Below are 21,833 nucleotides of genomic sequence, written 5' to 3'. Positions count from 1 at the left end.
GAATAATTTACAGTTTGTCTTTTTAGCTTAGTTTCAGTTATAATTAATTTAGTTCTCGTTTTAGATACAATAGACTGGTACTTGCATATTAACGCAACCACCTTAGTAGAAGTCACCAAATTTTCATAACGTGCCAAACCCTAGCAAACGTATACACGTTGCGCATTGGGAAAACCACGAAAAGCTCATGAAAACGCCCACCCAGCCAGCCCGTTCGCGGGACTCGAACCTCGGACCGAATTACCAGTGTTCATCGACTTTACCGCTCGGCCGTTGGTGAGCCCATACTCGATATCGAAGAAAATTTTCCTATACCAAATTGGGGGAGTTCTGCGCATGCTCGGCGCCATGATGTTTGTATGTTTTAAGAGCTCTTAATTTTTATGAAATATTTCGGTAAAAAAGACCCGCGTAAGTGAATTTAGGTGTTGAACTGTGTTCTTGTATGTGTTCCGGATACTGATTTATAAAGAATTGGACATTATAAGAATTGTGAATTTTGTGTTCTCTTGCGTTCTGGAGCCACTAAGCCTAAGCTGACAGGTATGTTTACATTTGACATTGACAATTTATATTCCGTGAAATTAAACCGAGGTGTTGAAAACGCATGATTTAGTGCTTTTTTGGTTTTAATTTGAATATCAAGAGCGTTTACTGGCTCTGTTTAAGAAATTTTACGTGTTTGATTTTCGTCGAGTTCATTAACTTTGTATCCGTGCATGAAGGGATTATTTGACGGTTATGAGAAATTCTTAGTATTTTAATGCGATGTTTCTTATTTTCACGCTTTTTCATATAATGTAAAGGTGATACATATGCAATTAGGGAAGATACGCGTGATTTACTCTTGTCACGTTCAATAACTTTGAATATGTGCATGACAGGTTTATGAAATTGTTATTCGTAACGTTTTGTGCTTTTTATGCATGTTTTCTTATTTCAGTGTAATGTATGTATTGATTTTTCTGTGGTATGCGTTTTGAAATACATATGTACATTTTTGTGATTTTGAGTTCGAAAAGTAAACTTGGTGAATCTTCGTATTATGGTAACTTGGCAATTTTTTTGGCGAAAATTTGGCGACCAACACTGCTACAGAAACCTGCGAGTTTTTTTTTTTTTTTTTTTGACGCCATTTTATTTTCACAAAGTAAAGTTTTTTTTTTTTTTTTTTTTTTTTTTTTTACTCAGCATTTTTTCTAACAATCTCCTAGCCGAATTACGCTTATGCTAGAACTTTTATGGAACAAAAGTGCTTAATCATGACGAAGATCAGGTGCGAAATTGTTTCTAAGTGCTTATTAGCTAAAATCACGATCGGAATTTTCGGGAAAGTCCATTTTCACCAGATTTCTTGCACCGTCATTCAAACTTATATGTAATATCCTTCCTTTCGCACAGTCTCATTTCATTCCCCATGTTGGACATTCATACTTATCTGCAATTAATCGTACACTCATACACCATTCAAGCAACTCTTTTGGATGATCACATAAATGTAATAAAAATTTGAAATTTACTTCAGAGGTTAGGTTAGGTTATTTTAATTACGGCAAAGCCTCGAGGGCTATCTGCCTAAGAGGAGGGATGCCTTCGTGGAAGACTTTCTAAGGAAACTGGCTCGTATACACGTTACACATATGGAAAACCACGAAAACGTCCATGCAGCCAGCCCGTTCGCGGGATTCGAACCTCGGACCGAACTACCAGTGTTCAGCGACTGTACCGCTCGGCCACTGGTGGGCATTTACTTTAGAGAGGGCCATGGGATCCAAATATTAAACAACACTGTTTCACGCAAGATACAAGATGGAATGTACTTCTCAGATTATTGCTAAAGTTCTAGGTAGTAACCTTTGTCGCCTTACCAAAATGTCGCCAAACTACCTGTTACCGTATTTCGAAGATTAGCCGTAAAATTTAATCGTACATTTAATTAGAGGAGTAAATCCTCTAAACACTATACCGTGTGGGCCTTTTCTAAATCCTTTTTAAGAGATATTAGGAGGCGTATATGCTTAAAGATATGAAGGCTTCTGGAACTTAATATTCGACAGACTGCTGACAGCGGCTAAAGCAACGAAACTTCAGAATATTTTCAGCAGAATGGCATTTTAGCCCAAAAGTGACTTAATCCGGATTACTTCGAAACGCGTATGTATGTGTAATATATAATTTATATGTAATACCCCTTTGGGCGTATCTTGTACATACAAGATGTATCATTATTTTAGAGTAGTCAAAATTCCATTCTGATTGAGACAACTACAACCATGCCTTCTTCAGGATTCGAACCCGGCCCTATCGCTACGATAGTCGGTGTCACTAACCACTATACTGGCTGGGCAACCATTTCCGAGAAAGGCATTTTAAGATTAGAAAAAGAACACCTACGCGCTGTTTCTGTGCTTGCTTACACAGGAACAATTCTTTAAGCACTTGCGCTACGACTAAACTTCACGGTTGCGGTGCCGTGCGCTACAAAGTGTCTCATTTACGCCGCTCCGCGTCTGCGAGTGCAATCCAGAGCTGTAACTCGAGAAATAAACAATCTCGGGTAAAATCCTAGTATACGGTACAGCCTTGGTGCGACTTTGAAAATTATCGCCAACACCAAAAATGATCCATAAAACGTCTATATATATATATATATTATACACTATATACTATGTGTGTATATACATAGTATATATATACTATATATATAGTATATACTATGTTTAATTATGTATTTTCTTTGAATGACCCGTTAACTACTCATCGTATATGTCCCGTTTTTACTGCTCATCATAAAGTCGCCAAAAGTAGCCAAATCCCGTGTGCACCGGATACTAGGATTAAACCCAATCTCTTTGTTGGGCGACGTGTGCACCACGTTATTTTCATTTTTGCGATAAATGCCTCTCGACGTGGTGTTCACGTCGCTCGCGGTTTGAGACAAAAGCATCTCGACGTGCGTTGCACGTCTTTTTAGCGGAAGTGGTTAAATTTGCAAAGTATATTGGATATCACTAATGCATTGTTTCTGTGAATAGCTCAAGAAAGATATACCCATGAAGGGATTTCAGAAGCTATTTAGAAGAACATACTTTTATGCCATAATCACATAAAAACCAAACCAAACTTTCACGCCAATCCTAGTTATTGGTAAACTCCTCAGAGTTTCTGATAAAAGATTTAATGAGATGGTTGAAAGTTTACTCAAGAGAATTTTTGTTCTTCGTTAAATTCATGCGAATAATCCATTTCTTCCTATTTTATTTCCTTTGTATCATAGTATATTAAGCATAGTATGTATGTGTTTCCCAAAAAGACATCCCTCTCTTTTAGGCGTGTGGTGTGTATTTGATTATGGCAAAGCACTCGAGAATTATCGGCCTGAAGGAAGGCTTTCGTGGAGGACGTTTTAGGGGAAACTGCCTGGTATACACGTTACATAGGGGGGGGGAATCAACGAAAACACCAATGCAGCCAGCCCGTTTGCGGTGTTCCAACCTCGGACCGATCCACCAGTGTTCAGCAACTCTACCGCTGCTGGGCCCCCTCCCTTTAGGCAGATGTTGTAAAGAAAGAAGTAGAGGGCGCTGCTTGGCAGTAGCGCAATGCATGTAAGTAGAAACGAAATGTCGTTTGATTAGGCAACATGATTTCTGTGAAGGTAGTCCACCTAACAATAGGACAGTTGTAAATATGTAAATATAACGAATAATAAATAGTATTAGAAAAACTGAACCACCGGATGTTTTGTGATTGCTCTACGGGCCGCCATGGATAAATGCAGGTTCGTCATAGTGGTGCATCTTACGGAAATGTTTGGATTTGTTAAAGTGAACTTCACGAGGAAGGATGTGTCCAGACCATGCCCTAGGTAAGAGCGTGATTATTATTAAATTTTGAACGTGTTTGATTTGAATTTTGATAATTTGCAGTCTTAGGTACATTTGTGTATTAACGCGAATTAATGGCAGAACTAGATAGATTAAAACGAAAGAGAACCGCATTGAGAACGGTAGTATCTAAACTACTAAAGAAAGTCGAGGATAGCTTAGCAAAGAAAGATACAGATGAATTATGCGAAGTGCATGAATTATTAATAGAAAGGAAAAGTAATTTGAAAGAATTAGACGAGGCAATTCATTCCGTAATTGAGATAGATTCTCTAGAAGCGGATGTAGTTAGTTCTGAGGAATATCAGGAAAAATGTTCTCGAGCTATTAAACGAATTAATCGAATGTTGGAAGAGGATAAAATAAGTATTAAAGATCCTGAACAAAACTTGGTTAGACTGCAAAATGTACAAACTACGGTAAAACTTCCAAAACTAGTTTTAGAGAAATATTCAGGTGATCCTGAAAAATTTACGGAGTTTTGGAACAGTTACGAAAGCACTATAGACAAAAACGAAAGTCTTAGTAAGATAGAAAAATTCGCATACTTGAAAACATTACTTACAGGTGCCGCGAGTAATGTAGTATCTTCATTAGAATTAAATGCAAAAAATTACGATGAGAGTATAAAAACTTTGAAGGATAGATTCGGGAAAAAAGAAATAATAATTAGTCAATTCATGAACAAACTGTTAAATTTAGAACCAGTAAGGAATTCAAATAATATTAAAGCTTTACGTAGGTTATATGATGAAATCGAAATTGCAGTTCGGAATTTGGAAGCGCAAGGAGTTACGAAAGGTTCATTTGGTCAGTTATTAATACCTGTGTTGTTAAAAGCTATTCCAGAAGAGTTCGTTCTGGAATTTAATCGAAGGAAAAACCCAAATGAAGAAATTAATGTTTCAGACTTGTTGGACTTCATAAAGCGGGAAATTGAATGTCGTGAAGCGTCGAGTTTATTGACGCGAGATAAAAGAAATACCTTGCCTCCACGTTTCGAACATGCTAAGTCTGATTATAAAAAAATTCACAGAAATGTACCTACGGCTGCCAGTTTCAATGCTGTTGATAATCGTGCATGCATCTTCTGCGAAAAGTCCCATAATTCATTTTCTTGTGATAAAAGCATTAAAGAAAAATTGTGTAAGTTACGTACTGAAATTAGATGCTTTATTTGTTTTCGAAAATATCACATTTGGAAATCGTGCAGAAATAAAACTAACTGCTTAAAATGCGGGTTTAAGTCGCATCATGAGTCACTATGTACGAGTAGTTCAAATCGTAACAAAGCGCGAACGGCTTCAAATCAAAACATAAAAGAATTGTGCGAAAGCTCGCGAGACAATTCAGTAGGTGAAACACAGAACTCCCCGAAAGAACACACGCTTTCTGTTGTTCCATGTGATGAATCATTGAATAAAAATGCTTTATTGCAAACCTGTTCAGTGTTAGCTCATTATGACGGAAAGTCAGAGTTAACTAATTTAATTTTCGATTGTGGTGCTACACGAAGTTTTGTTCATATTAGTGTAGTTAAGAAATTAAACTTAAAATTTGTTGGAGAAGAAACATTGTCTATTTATTCTTTCGGAATGAAATACGCAGTACCTAAAACATATAAGGTTGTCGAATTCTGTGTTTCGGATGCGAATCAAAAGAACAAAATAAAAATCAGCTGTCTCGTCACTGACGCCATAACGGCTGCGCATATGACCACGCCGTCAAAACAAACACTAAAAATGATGAATGAGTGCGGATTGCGAATCGCTTGTTTATGTAAAAGAAGCGTTGGAATTCTAATAGGTGTGGATTATTACTGGAAGATGGTAAGGGGGGAAAAGATTAAATTTAGAAAGGAAATTTATGCGATTTCTACTATGTTTGGATGGGTCCCAGTTGGCCTTCAAGATAAAGAGAGCGAAATAGTATCTCAAAACACGGCAATAGTAAACCTTTCTTCTTGCGTAACTGATTCATTGAGATCGTTGTGGACTTTAGATTTGATGGGCCTTACCGATGACTCAGCGATTTCTAACGAGGTGAGAGAAATGATTCAGAGCTTTGAAAAGGAAATACGGGTAGAAGGTAATAGATACTATGTCAGTTTATTATGGAAATCGGAAGCAGAGCAGTTAGAAAATAATTTCGGAGTAGCATTAAGACGATTTGAAAGTCTTAAAAATAGACTTATTAGAAATCCTGAGATTTATCAGCAGTATAAATCCGTAATTGAAGAGCAAATGAAGGAGGGTATAGTTGAGAAGTGTTCACAGGAAATAACGGAGGCATCGTATTTTATGCCGCACAGGGAAATAATAAAACCTAAGGAAACCACAAGTTGTAGGATTATTTACGACGCGAGCTCTTCTAGAACTAAAGGTGTAAAGTCCTTAAATGATTTTTTAGACATTGGACCTAGTTTGATCCCCGTGGTTTTGGACATAATTTTAAAATTTCGGAAATATGAAATTGCTTTCAGCGGAGATTTAGCTAAGGCCTTTTTAATGATAGGAATCTTAGAAAAGGATAGGGAATATTTAAAATTTCTTTGGTTCGGGAATAGTGAGGAAAAATATAAAGTTTTAAGGTTTAAACGTCTTCCATTCGGACTTTGCTGTAGTCCAGCAATTTTAGCGATGACGATAAAATTCCACATTAAAAAATATAAAAGCACAAATCCAGAAAGTTATGAAATGTTAGATTCCTTGTTATATGTAGACGATTTATACTACGGTGCAGACACTATTGAAGATGCATGTCGATTATCCTCAGACGCGGTTAAGATTTTTATAAAGACGCTGAGATGAATTTGAGAAAATTAAGGTCAAATTCCGAGGAACTTAATTCCTGGTGGATTGGAAAAGGTTATAACATAGAACCAGCTAAAGAGTCAAAATTTTTGGGCATGATCTGGAACTCTGAAGCAGATAAGATCAAGTTGAATTGCGAATTTTTAGGAAATTTATCCCATGACAGTGCTGAGGTCACAAAAAGGACTATTCTCCAAAGGGTGGCCAAAGTTTACGATCCAATTGGTGTGTTTCAACCCTTTGTGATGAAAATGAAAATTCTGTTACAAAAAATTTGGACATTAGGTGTGGACTGGGATGATACCCTTCCATTAGAAATAGTTAAGAACTGGAGTCGCTGGCAAGCTGAATTACAGGTGTTGGAGGATTTTTCTCTTCCGAGAAAATATTTTGGTAGTAGTGAAAAATCTAATGTTAGTCTTCATGTATTTGCTGACGCTAGCCCTAAAGCGTACGGCGCAGTAGCATACTTTAGATACCTTGATTCAGAAAACATTATTTGCACCAGTTTCATTACCGCGTAGCTCCACTCAAGACTATGACTTTACCTCGTTTGGAGTTGATGGCTGCTTTAGTAGCCGCCAAATTGTCTATGTATTTGACAAAGCTGTTTCCTGAACTGTGTCATCAAAAGTTTCTTTGGAGTGATAGCCAAATAACTATCTACTGGATAAAGGGATGTGCAAGAAATTGGAAACCCTTTGTATCAAACCGAGTTTCTGATATTCAGTCACTCACGGATCCTGAATGCTGGTTTCACTGCAGTGGGAGTGAAAACCCTGCTGACCTTTTATCTCGAGGAGAAAATGCCTTTAATCTTGTGAGAAGTTCCCTTTGGTTACAGGGACCTAGCTGGCTGTCTCAACCTGAAAGTGTTTGGCCAGTAAATCAACAGACCAACATCGACGAGGAGAGCGTTCAGAACGAAGCAAGGGTGCAAACATCTCTTCATGTTTTTGTTCAAGACGTAGAATCTTCGGCATTACTTCAGTTAACGCGATTCAGCAGGCTGCTGAAGGTGTATCGAATTACGGCTTATGTTATGCGGTTTACCAACAATATAAAACGAAATTCAGTGAAAGTCAAAGGTCCATTAAGCTCTGTTGAAATTTCGCAAGCTGAGCTCTATTATGTAAAAGTTACACAGCGAAAATACTTTGCGAGGGAGATTCTAGATCTATCAAGTGGAAAATGCTTAGAAAAGACATCGTCGATTTATTCACTTAACCCAGAATTGGATACCCATGGTCTTCTGCGTTTAAAGGGCAGACTTCAATTCTCAGACTTTTCTTTCGAAGAAAAACACCCATGGCTGTTACCTTATAAAGATAGATACAGTGAACGAGTAATTTTTGAGTCTCATAACAAATTGTTTCATGCTGGAGTCGAAGCTACCTTGGCTGATATTAGAGAAAAGTTTTGGATCATAAAAGGACGCCAATTCGTCAAGTCCACGTTAAGTAAGTGCTCTTTGTGTAAACGATACAAGGTGCGTGCCGGTACACAGGAAACCGCTCCTTTACCACCTGATCGTGTTCTTCAATCATCTCCATTTTCTGTAACAGGGCTGGATTATGCTGGTCCCTTTTTTACAAAGGACAGCAAGAATAAACATTATCTGCTTTTGTTTACATGTGCTACAACTCGAGCTTTACATCTAGAACTTGTCCCTTCTATGAGCGTGGAGAATTTCATGCTTGCGTTTCGCAGGTTTATTTCTCGTCGTGGATTATGCTCAACGATATATTCTGACAATGCCAAGACATTCAAATGTGCTGATCTCGAGTTGCGAAAAATTTGGAAGTGTATTCAACATCCATCTGTACAAAATTTGTTTTCTTCCCACGGTATAACATGGAAGTTTATTGTGGAAAAAGGAGCATGGTGGGGAGGGTTCTGGGAAAGGCATTTTAGAACGATCAAAACTTGTTTAAGGAAAATAGTTGGACGTTCTAGTCTCTCTTTGAATGAGCTAGAAACAGTCTTCGTAGAAATCGAAGCCATAATTAATTCAAGACCCATAACGTATGTCTACAATGACCCTTCAGAACCCTCACCTCTAACTCCTCCTCATTTCTTAATTGGTAAACGTTTACTTTCTCTTCCAGTTACAAGAGTGTGCAGAGAAGACTTTATTGGGTCTAGACATTCCTTGATCAAAAGGTGTAAACATCAACAAACCTTGTTAAACCACTTTTGGAATAGGTGGAGGAAGGATTACTTGCTTTCTTTAAGATCTGTGAATTTATGTCCACCTACTAAAGTGTCTGGTCAGTTTAATGTTAATGATGTAGTCCTTGTACATGACGACCGTTTACCTAGGAATTTGTGGACACTAGGTAAGATAATAGAAACTTATCCTGGCAGAGATGGTCAGGTTCGCTCGTGTCTCATTAAAACTCAAACAGGTAATCTAAAGAGACCAGTACAATTGCTGTACAACCTTGAAGTGCATAATTAGTAGTAAAGAGTTACAGTGTAATAATCTAATTTGTTGTTTGCACACATGTCATCTTCTGAATATCTTTATTGATTGTTGCTAAATGTAGTTTAGTTTATATAATTCTTGCGAATTTTGATTTAGTATAATGTTTCTTATTTAGTAATTACTTTATAAGTTGATTTAACGTGTTTAAACATTACTTAATTGTTATTTGTAATTTGATGTAGTTTATATAGTATTCAAATGTTGTGTTTGATTTAAAAATTATGGTTTATTTTGTATTCGGTTTCTGTGAACTTAAAGAGTTCACAGGTGGGGAGTGTTGTAAAGAAAGAAGTAGAGGGCGCTGCTTGGCAGTAGCGCAATGCATGTAAGTAGAAACGAAATGTCGTTTGATTAGGCAACATTATTTCTGTGAAGGTAGTCCACCTAACAATAGGACAGTTGTAAATATGTAAATATAACGAATAATAAATAGTATTAGAAAAACTGAACCACCGGATGTTTTGTGATTGCTCTACGGGCCGCCATGGATAAATGCAGGTTCGTCATAGCAGATAACCGTCAAGTGCTTTGCCATAATAAAATAAACCCAACCTTAAATATGGGAAATACTTTGGTTAAATGTTCAATTTTGACGTAATGAAAGTCTACAACTCTTTCTGATTGCATTGCGTTATTGGATCGTCTACTTGTAGTAACCAAGTTGTCTAGCAAATTGTCAATTTTGAAAAGTTTCGCCATTTCACGTAAGAAAATATTTGTAATTAACTTTATAAATTTTAGCTGTTTCATTATTTATACAAAATTAAAAATATTCGTATTGATAATATACGGAGTTTTTAATAATAATAGTTTGAATCATATTATTATTTTAAGAAAAATATAGCTTATACGTTTTTGCTGTCAGTTATTGCTCATATTCCGTATGTAATCAAATAATGAAAAAATCTAAAGTAGTAAAAAGTGTATTTTTCTGTAACAAGTTATTGCCATTTCTATTTACCTCTCAAAATAAATTTTAGTCTGTTGATTATATTATTGCTTCAAATTTGTGTTAATAGGTCTTCATTGTTTGAAAGTGAGAGTTTGCTATTTAAAAGTTTAAGTTTTGAACTCTCACTCTAGATGTAACATCAAAAGCAAAAATTTTATAAGATATTTCATCATAGTTATGGTGAACTTGCTATAGCATGAAGTTTTTTTAATTTGTTGTTCTTATTTATAATTTTAAGTTTTTATCATTTACAAAGTAATGAAAATCAGAAACTTGAGCAGTTTTCACTCCTTGACTTTCAATATTTTTCACCATGAAGTTCAAAACACATTGAACTATTTTCATCTGTTGCTCTTTGTGAGCTCTTAATTATTTATCAATTTTATTCATGCAATTTATCTAGGCCTCTTATATATAGCAGCAGCTGAAGAGCTTTTGTGTGACTGTTGAATTTTCTGTTGTGGCTGAATTTATGATTTCATTTTAAGGAGTAGTCTGATTATCTACTGACAGATGTAATATATATGTGTGATGTGTGTATGTTACCGTGAAAGACCGAAATTGGAGAATGTCGACTTTCACCGGAGAATATCAACATTCACCAAATACGTCGGTGAAAGACCGAATATTTCACTACATTCTTGTACACTCATGTCCATAAATTAAGGATAATTCGGAGTCACGCGGAAATCGAACTCTAAAATAAATATATCACCTGTAAAATCACTACGCACATCTTCAAGGATCATGTGCAAATTTCAGGAAGGAACCAGATGACACCGATGGTACGTCACAATGATGAGAGTGTAAGAGAGTGATATATAAGGAATACAGGCAAAGAAGTAAAATTGTTCGCAGGCGCTTTATAAGCATTTCAGTGCAATAACCGAATAGTTATGACACAAAGGACGCATTTGGATGATTTTTTACGTGGTAGAATTATCGGCCGTCTGGAATGTGGGCGTACCCAACTGGAAGTATCAGACGAACTTGGAATTGCCCAGAGTGTCATCTCCAGGCTTTGGCAACGATTCCAAGATGATGGTAATGTGAGTAGACGTTACAGCACAGGTCGCCCCAGAGTTACAACGCCGAATGAGGACCGGTATTTGACAGTTACTGCCAAAAGAAACAGGCGGAGCACAGCCTCAGACCTGTCTCGTCAGCTCTCTTCGGCCACTGGTACGACAATTTCAAGGCAGACCGTGTATAGACGCTTAGGGCAGATGGGTCTATATGCTCGTAGACCTGTCAGATGCGTTCCAATTACTGCAACTCGCTGTCGCCTGCGGTTAGCCTGGAGTAGAGAGCATGCATTGTGGACACCGCAACAGTGGGCTTGTGTGATGTTTTCCGACGAGTCCAGGTTTAGCTTGCAGTCTAATTCTCGCCAGACTTTCATATGGAGAGCTCCAGGTACCCGTTACCACCAAGAAAACATCATTGAACGACACCGTTACGGTGGTGCAGGAGTGCTCGTTTGGGGTGGAATTATTCTGGGTTCCAGAACTGACCTGCATGTTCAAATTGGAACCATGACAAGCCAAATCTATCGGGATGTCATTCTGGAACAACATGTACGTTTGTTTCGGGGCGCACAGTTTGTGTTTATGGATGACAACGCCCGTCCTCACCATACAAACATCGTAAGCGAATGCCTTCAATCGAAGGATATCACCCGTATGGACTGGCCAGCATTCTCAGCGGACTTGAATCCAGTAGAGCACGTGTGGGACATGTTTAGCCGACGAGTTGTTGCAGCCCATCAACCTCCTCCTACACGTCTACCGGAACTTCGGAGAGCATTGCTTTTTGAGTGGTGTAATATTCCCCAAGATCACATCGATAATTTGATACTCAGCATGCCTAGGCGTTGTACGGAGTGTATTGCATCGTCTGGGCGACATACAATGTATTAACAATCATAGCAACCATGTAATATTGGTTTTTTGTAAATAGTTTTTTTTTTTTGTAATTTGCTCCAGAGAGAAAAAATCGCTAATTTTTTTAATAATATCAAACATATAGCATCTGTTTTTGCTCTTTACCTTTTGTTTAATAAATAAGCTTTACAAATAAGTCAAATTTGTTTTGCTTCTAACTCTTTCTTTGCCTGATTTTGCATTATCCTTAATTTATGGACATGAGTGTATTTTATTGCTTCAAGAGATGAAGTAAGTCTTTAGATTTTATATTACGTTTGAAGGGGTCTTTCTCCATTTACATACATCTACACGTTTGGGCTAAAAATATTTAAAAGCAGCATATCTTTAGAATTTCCGTTGGACAGTCTCGCGCACTGAACATAAAAAATGTTTTATTCCATTTAGTGTTGCCATTGCTCGCTATAAAATTGTTGACTTTTTTAATCAAAATTTCTTTACAAAATATAGCCTACCAGCTCTAATTTGAAGTTTGTTTTATTATCTATTTGAGATTTTGTAACATTTCCAACGAGTTTTTGATTAAAAAAAAACTAAACGATTTCAAAGCGAGCAATGGCAACACTGAACGAAAAATAAAATTTTTCGTATAGTTTGCCATTGCTCCAGCGCGCGAGACTCTGTACCGGAAATTCTAAAGATATGCTCATTTTTAAAATTAAATTGCGATATTGCTGTTGAACTGAATTTTATATTTTGAGTACGTAGATTATGATATTTAATAAATAAAGGTAAGGCACAAACGTTAAAAAAAAAAAAAAAAGCCTTTTTGGATGTAATTTAAAATCTGAAACCTTTCAGATTTTTTTTTTTTTTTTTTTTTAACCTTTTTCTGCCTGAATCGATCAATTTGGGGATGATTTTTGAAACCTACGTTTTGAAAATTTTAAAATTTGTTAGAAGAGAATAAAATAAAAGAGCGCTGAGTCTTCAAATCTCGTTATTCTTTGTAATTTTTTGTTTATCATTAGAGTATTAGCAGCTAGTTTTTTTACTGTTACGTAATTTTAAATGTTATATTCATAAGCATTTTTTTTTAGAAAAATTGAGAAATCAAGATTGGAAGACCTTCCTTGTTAGAAATTATTTCATAATATTGTTAAAATAATTAAATAGAATGTAAGTTGTATTTAATTTACGAGAAAGGGAGGGTCACCTTCTTTAAAATATTATTTAATGATGTTTTATAGTTCATGCAATTTCACGTTTAATTTACCAAAATAAGTGATGTGACATTTGCACTTTTAGAATGAAAGTTCATTAAAATTCAATATAATTCAATTCCTAAATTGAAAATTATTGTCAAATAAAACGGCTCAACCGTATTATTGGACGCATGTGAATTTTGCTCAAGTAAATACAATTATTTCTTTGAGTTTTATAGGTATGTTTATGTACAGCTGCTACGGCGATCTAAAGCAGACGCACGACCAAGCCCGACCCCAAATTATAACCTCAGTATTGGGCGGGAGGTGGATCTGTCAGGTAATTAGCTCCGATCGAAAGCTTAAGAAAATTCACTGCACTGCCACCATCTCTGAAAACTCATGGCTGAACTGGTCGACCGGCATCACCACTCCTGGCGGTCAAAGTGCGGCTGTATTTTGGCCTGAAGATTTGACTTGTCGTCAGTGTTCCTGCCAGTTCTATGCGGGCAGCTGTGCATTGAAGGAATGATGGTGTTAAGCAACAGAATAGCCGCTGCACCGCTACTGATACCGCGGGATTACACGGAATTCGGATCAAATGGCAAGCCATGCCCCGCTACCCAGGGCCGCTCTTAGCGGGGGTTCAGTGCGTAAACTACACGGCAGCTGGACTCTCGCGGTACCACGACTAAATATTTTAAATTCATTATACTTGTCATGTGTAAGTACTTTTCATACAATTTGTCACATGTAAGTACTTAATGAATATGAAATAAAAATTTAATTAATCATTGAGCATTTTTTTTTTTAATATGGGGGCGACAATCTTTGGAAAGTACGCGGGCAGACGATGGCCTAGGGACGGCCCTGCCGCTACCGATTCCACCAGACAGTTTCCCTTAGAATATTCACCACCAAGGCATCCCTCCTCTTAGGCAGATAGCCCTCGAGACTTTGCCCAGCCCAAATCTACCCTAATGAGTTTCTGTTTCTCGTAAACTGAAATAGTTATTTTCGCAATTAATGAAATATTTTATTTATGTTGGAGTATGCGAATTTTATTAATCTTAAAGGTGGTATGCCTTCGTGGAGGACTTTCTGTGGAAAATGACTCGTAATAATATAAGACGTGGAGAAACCCTTGTTCTCTGAGTTTTGTTCGTAAATCTAAAGAGTAATTTTTAATGATGTTACCGTCCGTCTTCTGGTCAACCTGTATGAATCTTAACAAAAGGGGGCCCACCAGCGGCCGAGCGGTAAAGTCGCTGAACAGTGGTAGTTCGGTCCGAGGTTCGAATCCCGCGAACGGGCTGGCTGCGTGGGCGTTTTCGTGTTTTTCCCCATGTGTAACGTGTATACGAGCCAATTTCCCTTAGAAAGTCCTCCACGAAGGCATCCCTCCCCTTAGGCAGATAGCTCTAGTGTGCTTTGCCATAATTAAATACACCACACCAATACACATCTTAACAAAAGGGGAGGAAATTCGAATCCCCTCATAGTATGTTTTTCTCTGCCGAAAGCCGACACCTAGGGAACAGCTGAGAGCTTAGAAACTCTCAATGAACCAGTTTCTTAGATCTACACCTAATGAGTTTTTGTACTCTCTGTAAACTGAAGCAGTATTTTTGAAGTTCACGAACTATTTGATTTAGGTTGGAGCATGCCATTTATGTTAGGGTACCACAGTTCCGAAACTATTTGATTTATGGTAGAGCGATCAATGTGAAACCATGTAGTAAAGTGAGAAAAAAATTGAGTCATTTATCTTATTCTACTATAAGACTTAAAGTATGCTTCCTAATGTTTTATAACGCACAAAAGCAAATCAAATATAGACTTAATTTTGAAAATTAATGTAGCATTGGAAATACAAAATGGATATAAGATAGGTAGATTATTAATTTTAAAGCATTTCTTTAAGTTTCACTAAGAACAGAAGTATTCATTCGTTTAGTTTAAACCCTCAAGGAAACAAACCTTTCCCTTTTTAGGTTGTGAAATTCTGGAGTAGAGTTTCGGATCGCGACTCCCCTTGGTCGCGGACCTCCAGCAATGGGTCGCCAAAAATTTTAGCTGTTGTGATGATACAGCTACTAGCACCCGCGCGGGCACAGGTGCTGAATTATAACTTCCTGTTTGTTCGCGGACGAATTGGACCATACCTGCAAAAAGCAGGACTACAGATAAAAACCCCTGGGAGTTTCCGGACACAAGGAACTAATTATGTTTCTCTTCGCAGATAACAAAACGAGTGAAATCTTTGCGTAGAGTTCTTCATGTGATTTTGAGGTGACAGGACGCATCTTTTACGTTCTAAATCACGCCAGTGGTTTCTGTAGTAGTTTTTTTTATGCTGTAACTACAGTAAAAAGGACGCTTTTTTGCGTCCAATCTGCGTTAGCGGATATTGTGTGATTTAGAGCTGTAATGATCAGTTTATTTTTGTTTTAATCAAGAAATCTATTTTAGTTTATCAAATAAATAATTTAAAAGACAACCTGTCTTTCTTTCACCCGACACGAGTGTACTGACGTTACACTGTTTTGATATTTCTTTGACTTATTATAATAATTTTACAATTACCAAATATTTTGACACAATGTATCTGAAAATAGATAAAGATAAGACAATACAGACAAAGAAAAAAACGAAAACGCTTCGACGCATTTTTTAATAAACGTTCCTTTTACTTGTTTTGCATGTGATGATGTCATTTCGTCGGTTACTTATTTAAAATTTTCACATTGTTCTATGTCTTAAAATTAGAAATTAAAGGAAACTAAAACTTACAGTAAAAGAGAAAAAGTTGACAATATCACTCACGCGTGTGTCTGATTTGCGCAATACTTATGGGGTCCCACAAAATGGGTCGCGAAAAAATCTCTGTGATAAAAAAGGGGTCGCGACTGAAAAAAGTTTAAGAAACCCTTGTATAAAACAATCTTCTCTCAGTTTTCTGGAACCACCAGGTTCGTAATTATTGTTCCCCGAGAGTGCTACTATTGTGATAAGATACCCAGTCGGTGTTTTATTGGTATCTAGCATCCATAGCGAATAGGTTCTTAAGTTTTAAAAAAAAATTCACGCTTCGTTTACGGAATTTCAGTGCGCATCTTTTCCATCCAGAAATTTTCCGCTATTTTAAACGGCAAAAGTAGTTGTATTTTTATAGTGAAAAATGTCGGTTTTATCTGAAAATGAAACGTGTCATTTTTTTTTTCTGCTAGTTTTAAGTCTAGTTTGCTGAGTTAATGCAAAAATATTCATTATGCAACGTTTTTCGTTGCACAGGTCGCCTGAGGTCCGTCATTAAAGTTAAACATATTCGCCTTGAAACCTAGTTACAAAATCCGAAGCATTGCCTTCACCACGCCTAGATTTCATCTCTCTCTTTTTCTGCAACTTGCAGTCCCATAAAAGAAAATAGCTAAAAAATAGAAAATAGCTATATCAACGCTTAAGCTGTTGATGTGTGTCTTTTGGAGAGGGAAAACGGTATGAAGATACGATAATCGTCGGGGTCGAAATAGAATATTGATTCGTCTATGAAGCGAACTGATGCCACTCTACTAAGTATAACATATAGAATCTTTACTGGCCCGGTTTCCTTCTTTAAAAAAATGTAGGTCTACATGTATACAAATGGCGATTTTGTACAGTTTCATTTAGCACTGAATCTCCTTTTGCAGGTTTTCTTGCTTTGCTTCAATGCGCTGAATTAAGATCGATGTCTGGGCCCACCAGCGGCCGAGTGGTAAAGTAGCTGAACACTGGTAGTTAGGTCCGAGGTTCGAATCCCGCAAAACGGGCTGGCTGCATGGGCGTTTTCGTTGTTTTCCCCGTGTGTAACGTGTATACGAACCAGTTTCCCTTAGAAAATCCTCCATGAAGGAATTCCTCCCCTTAGGCAGGCTTCTCAAGGCTTTGCCGTAATCACATAAGCCAAACCAAGATCGCACATGAGTTGCACAAGATCCTTCAGTTGCACATGAGGGATCTTGACCTGATAAAGGCCCACCAGCGACCGACCGGTAAAGTCGCTGAACACTGGTAGTTAGGTCCGACGTTCTAATGCCGCGAACAAGCTGGGTGCATAGGCGTTTTCTTGGATTTTACCATGTGTAACGTGTATGTGAGCTAATTCCGTCCTTAGAAAATACACCACGAATGAAAATACTTTCAGTCACGCCAAACGAATTCGTTATTTGCTTGTGTGATTCATCCGTTTCCAGATAATCATTTGCTCGCCAATCATGGATTCTTGTAAATCAAGAAGCTGAGGTAAATTAGGTTAGGTTAATGGATTAATAAAACGCCATTCGAGAGCTATCGCTTCCTGGGGTGGAGTACCTTCGTGCAGGTTTGTTTTAAGTGAAAACTAGCTCTTATCTGCATTAATATCCTTCCATGCAACCAGCCCGTTTGCAAAGATTTAATCATGGATCGAACTACCAGTTTCCAGTGACTTTAACGCTCTGTCGCTGGGGAGCCAAGAGGTTGAGATAGAGTTCCAACTCTTTCTGCAATTACAACGTCGTTAAGAGACGCTGAGATAAGCAAAAGCATACAAAATGGGATTCTCGATCCAGAATCATAATTTTAAACTCTGATGTTTAACGTATTATGAGATCACTATTGTAGAGTACCTCACTTTGGAATTCTAAGTTAATGTTGGAAGTGAGGAATCTAAGAACTGATAAACGAATAATCGCTTGCGTTCGGTGACAAGAAACAACAAGATAGAAAGGTAACTAACCCTTTATTATTCCAAAAAGATTTAACAAAACTCCGCCTGGGAGTGTGCAAGCAAAGCCTGCACTTGGACTTGAACTAAAGAGACTAAGAATTAAACTAAAACTAAGATTAACTAAAGAAGTATAGCCGAAGCTATCAAGGTTCAATTTGAGTTAGCCCCTTAACTTATTTTACTACGAAGCTTAGCAAGGGCCTGAGTACGGCCGAGTGTAATAACAGCTTTAAGAGAGAGAGAGAGTGGCCAAAAAGGCAGACGCGCGTAAATCAGAAACTCTGATTTTCTCTGCCTCAGTAAGTAACTTCGTGGTTTAAATACCGCTCCTCCTTATATATATAAATATTCAGCAAATTCCAAAACGTTCTGGCCGGAAGTAGTAAGTTGAAGTTAAGAATTTGACAGGAAAGGAAGTTTAACTTAAAATTTAACTGTTAATAAAATTAACATAATCCTTGCAATATATATATAAAAAAAACCTTCTTTTGATTACTTTGAGACACTAGATTCATATTCAGCAGAACCCAACAGCGGGCGAGCGGGAAAGTCGCTGAACACTGGTAGTTTGGTTTGAGGTTCGAATCCCGCGAACGGGCTGGCGGCATGGACGCTTTCGTGGTTTTCCACATGTGTAACGTGTATACGAGCCGGTTTCCCTTAGAATGTCCTCCACGAAGGCATCCCTCCCCTCAGACAGATAGCCCTCGAGGCTTTACCATAATCAAACACACGCACACATTACATATTCAGTAGATGTCATTTATTCGTAAAAACAGGGCGATCCTTTAAATTTTTGTTAGCCGTCTTCGTCGCTGCTCAATGGGACTTAGGAATACCTCAAAATGATTTCTTTCACTTGCAGTTTATGTAGTACATTTTTCCATTATATTTTGAGACACAAAGAAAGTATCACCAGAATTAAATAAGTCTGCAGTGTTTCAGGAAACCTTTCTTAAGTTGAAAATTTGCGTACAATTATATCTTCGAAACACAAGGAATTTTTTGAAATAATTGCTGAAGAAAATACTGCGGCGTTTTGGGGCAGAAAACAGTGCAGCGTTTAGTTGGCACAGTAATTCTTGAAACAGAGTATCTGAAGTAATAGTTTTTCCGAGTATTTATAGCAAAAGGTGCGTTAAATAAAAATTTGCTTTCTCTTACTTCTGCTGCAGATTTTGCAAGAGTCAGTAATTGAGACTTGAATGGTCTCAATTACTGACTCTTGTCACTGTCTTTTACGTGTCTATTCAACCAAGATTGTCTTCATTTACTATTTTGTTTTGCACTAATATTTTGTCCTGTATCAGTATACAGATAAACTACTTAGAAATTTTCGCATCACGTGACCAGCCAGAAAAATTGTATTTTCTCCTCTAGTGACCAGCAAAAAATAATATCTTCGCTTTTTCACTACTATCACCACACATGCAATACTACTCTCAACCTCACTTATGCAACAAGCTCATCTTCATGCCTTTACATCCATTCATTCCTACTAATTTGCTGAAACCATAATTATGCATGTCATGCTCGTTATGCTCCACGACACTATTTACTACCATCGTCAATAGATGGCGACACATTCGCTTTCCTTTTCTTCATAAGGAAGGTATTAAGCTCCTACTTTAAGGATATTTCTTATGGGTTCTAAGACTGCTCCAGTAGGGAAAATAATTGAGGAGTAAAGACCTTCGGGTCGAAGACTCGTCACGACCGAAATTCATGGCAATTTAAGAGTCAGTAATTGAGACTTGAATGGTTTCACAGCCACTGCCATAGGAGGCGGAAGCGAGTTCATTTCATCTTCTATATTTTTCGATGAATCGAATTGACCCTTAGAGCCTAAAGTAAAAGATTAGTTTGATAAACTACATAACAGTTAAAATAAAATTTCTATTAAGAAAAGGGAATGAAAATGAGCTGTTAGACAATGAAAAGCAAATGGAATTTGAAATAAATTCCAGGAATGACCAGGGCTATTATCAATATCTGGCTCTTCCGGGAGAATTCGCTTACTCAATGATTTATGCTGTCGTTTCTATCAGGCACGCCCATCATGTATCCCATCGTTTGGTTTAAGAGTTAGCACCTTACTAGAACAGTATAATATGGACTAATGCAAATACACAGCTGGAGAATCCTTTTGAGATGCCACTATGGGAAGACAGGAAAATTCTGTCTCTAGCTACCTTCCAACACTGGGATAAATCTAGTACAAGTGAGGTCATTTACAGGCAGGTCTTTGCGAAACATAGACATAAATACAGAAATTATATCCTTCTCTATACAGATGGCTCAAAATGCCGAGATCACGTTGGTGCAGCCTTTGCAATAGAAAAAACTATTTTTGGGGTTTCGATTATATCCGGCTTGCTTTGTTTTTACCTCTGAACTTATACAGTTTATCAGGCTTTAAAGTTTCTGTCAGAACATCGTTACAAGAATTTCATTATCTGTACACATTCCTTGAGTGTCCTAACTTCACTCAAAGAGCCTAAGTATAACTTACATCCCAGCATTACCAGGATTCTGAAGCTTAACCAGACTTTAAAATATCGGGGATATCAGATTCTTTATTCCTGGATCCCTGGCCACGTTGGCATAAAAGGGAATGAACTAGCGGACATTACAGCTAAAACTGCTACTGCAATATCTAATCCCCAGATTCCACTTACAGATATCAGTACGATGATCAAACATAAAATTCTTAATAAATGACAAAGGCATTGGGACGACCAAACGAATAACAAGTTCAGAAATGTTAAATCCACAATTGAATGCTGTCCTTCCACGGCAAAGGAAACAAGTTATTTTGACTCGGTTGAGAATAGGTCATTGTAGACTAACTCACGAACATTTGCTGAAAGGCGAGAGGAATCCACGCTGCACAAACTGTCATAAAGATCTGACAATCCGCTATATTTTATTAGAATGTTGTAGTTTTAACACTTTGTTGCATCATGTCCACTCTAGTAGACAAAAGTTTAAATTTGTTTATTCTTCTGTAAATCCCCTTAACAGATTCCATTCCTTGCGTTTATTCATTCTATATTATAACTTTCAACTGTCGATCATAAATGGCTGTATAGCATCACTAAGTACAGCACTGCTATTTGGAAAATGGCTGTTACTTCTGTTTCCAAGTTAGCACAATTTCTCATAGTAAACGTTATATAATATTGCTTACATTTTCTTATACTGCCATTTTTTATTCATAATTAGTCATTTTAGATATTTTATTTTAAATTTCAGTTTGAGAAAATTGTGGAGTGGGTGGATAAAGATTTACCGAAAAGATTGAATTGAAACCCATATGTACTGCTTATCAAGCCAAAAGATCAATGAAAATGTTTGTTTGGCAAGGAATTTCTAGAACATTTGACATTTGAATCAAGTAGGTACAGGTTAAAAATCGTAGCAAAATGAATTCAATCACACTCGACGAAATGAAGGTATTTTGGGAGATTTGTATGTACATGTCAGTTGTAGATTTACCATTTAGGAGATGGTAATGATCACTGTCAATAAGGCAGGACATGATTTCAAATGCAATGACTGTAAATCGTTGGGAAGAGATTTGTATGCATGTATGTATATACAAACATTTTCGTTTAACTTTTCTAGATTATGTGTATGCAACAAAGGGTTAATTATCTTCGCCAAAAACATTTTAAATGATTAAAATTGGATTTTTTGTACAAAAAGTACAAACATTTTCGTTTAACTTTTCTAGATTATATGCAAGCAACAAAGGGTTAATTATCTTCGCCAAAAACATTTGAAATGATTAAAATTGGATTTAAACAACATAGGGAAAAAGCCATCATCACAAATTGTTTCAATTTTTAAAGG

General features: G+C 37.1%; 1 long non-coding RNA gene across 1 annotated transcript in view; it reads left to right on the top strand.

Annotated features, from left to right (window-relative positions):
• The first annotated feature begins 331 nt into the window (after nt 1–331).
• Nucleotides 332–21,833, top strand: part of LOC146997911 (uncharacterized) — a 63,817-nt gene continuing 42,315 nt past the window's right edge. The window contains exon 1 of the long non-coding RNA XR_015039960.1: nt 332–543. This is a non-coding gene — a long non-coding RNA (uncharacterized LOC146997911). The remainder of the gene's footprint in view (nt 544–21,833) is intronic.

Source organism: Stegodyphus dumicola, chromosome 3 (genome assembly GCF_044657685.1).
Source record: "Stegodyphus dumicola isolate Sdum_Otavi_A_Nest chromosome 3, ASM4465768v1".
Taxonomy (NCBI): domain Eukaryota; kingdom Metazoa; phylum Arthropoda; class Arachnida; order Araneae; family Eresidae; genus Stegodyphus; species Stegodyphus dumicola.
Note: the sequence above shows the minus strand (reverse complement) of the source record. Positions and strands in the feature narration are given on the sequence as shown.